The sequence below is a fragment of the Priapulus caudatus genome, unplaced genomic scaffold (genome assembly GCF_000485595.1).
Source record: "Priapulus caudatus unplaced genomic scaffold, Priapulus_caudatus-5.0.1 Scaffold136, whole genome shotgun sequence".
Lineage (NCBI taxonomy): Eukaryota > Metazoa > Priapulida > Priapulimorpha > Priapulimorphida > Priapulidae > Priapulus > Priapulus caudatus.
The window spans coordinates 429,360-432,828 of record NW_014577197.1 but is presented as its reverse complement, the minus strand read 5'-3'; positions in this window follow the sequence as shown (position 1 = coordinate 432,828).

Genomic DNA, 3,469 nt, shown 5'->3' with positions numbered 1-3,469 from the left:
TTGTAATCAATTGTGAATGAACGTCAGGTGTCCGCCATATTAGATTCCAAGATGGCCGCTGTGATAAACATAATTGACTATAACTTCGAAACTAAGGCAGATAGGAAGGCAATTCCAGTGGCCTACCCGCAATTTCAGGGTCAAGGAATTCAGTGAAACTATTATTATGAACGTCAGGATTCTGCCATATTGGATTCCAAGATGGCTAGCTGTCATACCTACACAATGCAACAGGTTTTAGTGTATAATGTATGATAACATTATCAATTAAACAATTCATTAATAATGTAAACTTATCCTTATGGAATTCTCATAGCATGTTTGAAGGATGAGGCATCAAGAGCAACTTGGATGCATAAGTAATCTTTTTTATTAGCATCCCATAGATTTTTATGGAAATGTCACCTCAACATCGACAACAAACAACAAACAAGATGACTGCCCTCTATTCTTGTTTAAAGTGGTATGCACTTGTACCTCACAGTTTAGTTTTCATAACATTGTCCGTCACAGGTGCATAGTGACGTGCACTGGAGGCTGGCCCTGTAACATTTGCAGTTTCCTGCGCAGGTCTTCTTGCACTTGCAGCTGATTAGCTCGTAGCAAGCCTTGGCTGCTTCAGGAAGTAAGGTCCATATCACCTGCCATAGTCCATCACGCCTTTCCCAACCCCAGTCAGCTGGCAATGGAACATCTGGGTTGGTGACTAAGGATTGACCCCATATGTGGCCTGCTTGGAATGCAGCTCTCTTTGTGTGTTCCAATAGAGCTGCCGCCGTAGGAGGGATATTTTCTATCTCCCTTGACTTCTTGGAGAACAGGTAGCGTCTTGCGGTATCTACGCCTTGAAGCTCACTGGTGCGGTCATAAAACAAGACGACGAATCGCTCCAGTATGTCCATGACAGTCTTCGGTACGTCAGCAGGTTGCGAACACAGTGCTTGGAATGCGTCTGTAGCATCAGGGTATGCCTGCCATGCCTGCCAAGCAGTCTTCTTTCCACGGTTTGAGAAGAAGGACATGTATCACAGCCTGTAAATGCATGAAAAAATGCCAGTGCCTGTGACTTCTCTGGCCCAATACTGCCGACTATCTGGTGTACCGCTATATGTCTGTAGTTCTTACCAGTTCCGAAGGCAACCCATAATTCATCCAGACCAATTTCCAAGAATTTAGTAACAGCTATGTCCACCACAACAGTGCGAATCATCACTTTTGTATGTCCCTGACAAGCCATGTCATTAACATAGACAAAAATCCTCGAGTCTGCTTCTTCATGTGAGCAAGAACAAAGCATTGAAGTTACAGCATCTTTGAATGAGCACACAACTTGATCGCCCAGCGTGCTTATGATTGCCTTGTCATCTTCAGTTTCATGATCCTCACATTTCTGGGCAAGGAACTGGAACAAATCCTGTTTGTTGTCATTGTTTCGAAGGAAGCCTGGCCACTTGCCTGGAATTCTCGTGGCTGAAGTTACACGACGTCTGATACCACTGTAATTGCTCGCGAACCACCCACTTCCAAAGAATGCTAACAACACCGTTTTATATCAGTACGAAATATTGACATTGTGTCTTAATAATTACCTCGTGCGGCATTATGGGGTTCGGAGAATTATCGATAAATTTTATAGTATCGTAGAACAAATGAAAACCATGGCACAAGCCAGGTGCGCCATGCTGTTCCCGCCGAGAATCGTACGGCGCAAGAATTCTCACGGCTCGTCATCTCAAATACCCGACACACTCACATTTCAGATTACCCTAACTATACAAATACAAAAGGTTAACGAACTATACTATAATCAGTTCTTAGTAACTCGCACAGTAATTCGTGTGTGACGATTAGCAAGGAACTACTTTACGTCGCAGGACCTTTCCTTTCGACAAACCGAAGTGTTCTTAGGCAAAATCAATTAAACAAGTGCACAGTGACGAGTCTGAGCAATACAAAATGGTCTGAGACAACGTATACACTGATACTAGCGCCAAAAAAGGTAAATAAACACTGAATGCCATCGTAATAAACACACACACAGGGAATATACACACACGAGTTATAAGCATACCCAGAGTAATAAAACAACATTCACACGCAGATACACGCGATGTGCTCTCTTTCACAGTGACACTTACAAACCACAACTCGTTCCTCCCTTGTTGCGTTTTTCAAACTGTCTGAATAACTCAGCCCCCCGGCATGGTCGCTTCATTCTCTCAATTGGGCCCCCCCACTTTGAAAACCGTGGGCGCCGCCCCTGCACTTCAACCTAAACCTAAACAATTCAAAAAAAGTTACTACCCTAATATCTTCCTAACTCAACCCAACAAGAGAAACGTCTTTCTGTCCGATTAAACAACCCACAATCAATACACAAACATAACAACAATCAAAATACATAAGAAAACACATATGAAGCGTAGAAAACAAGTAACGATAAAGTTCGATCACAATACAAGTCAGAAACTCAACACATTTGGCAGTAAACATTTTGATATCGCTGCAATTACTCACACTCTTGCGTCTTTTTTTATACTGTAATGTACGTGGCGTATAGTTTACCGCAACGCACGTTTCCAACCATGTGCTCCATTATATCAGGAGTCTGATTATATCCTCATAATATCATATCCCACACAGGGCAGAGCGGCATTAATAGACACTGCACTGATGTGGTACTTGTCACTTCCACACATCATACAGCCAACAAAAATTATCATACATCATCCATCATACGTCATACATCATACATTCATACACCACAAAAATACGCAATAACTGATTTCCATATTTTCGATGAAATGTTTTGGCCTATTAATCAAACTCTAATTGAAGAATGTGTTTAGCAGTTCTGACAATATAGTGAAAACGTACCGTTACGGCAACTTTAAAAAACGTAAACATACAACAACATAAACCTACATACATACATAAATACAATGCCAGGTAAGCTTGTGAAACAACTGTATCGGCTTCATTATTATAAATAGTTTCCGCTCCGCAAGTAGCTCAATACTGAACATGCACCATACAGGCAAAGTGCTTGGAGTATTTCACTATCACTTGTATATTTATGCACTGTGGTTTGAAACTATAGTTTTTAAGTTTCCTTACAACTCTATGCCGACACAGTTTGTTTCACTCACCCATTTTAAGTATTTCCGTCTCGTTCATCTCGTTCTTTCGCTTCCGTTCGTGTGACTGCATTCTTCTCTTCCTTCGTCGGAATCTATTCTTCTTTCTCGTCTTTCTCCTCTCCATTGACAAGCCTTGGCGACGCGCGGCAGCAACGGTCCTCCTTCCCACGACTCCCGCTAGCGCAGTCTGGCTCCCATCTCATCATCAGAACTCGCTCTTCCGTCCTCCTCCCTCTCTCCCTCTCTCGCTTTCCGTCATTCTTCCTCTGTTTGTTGCTGGCCCGTAGATCGATAATAGTGTTTCGGCTATTGACTCTCTCCCATCTGCG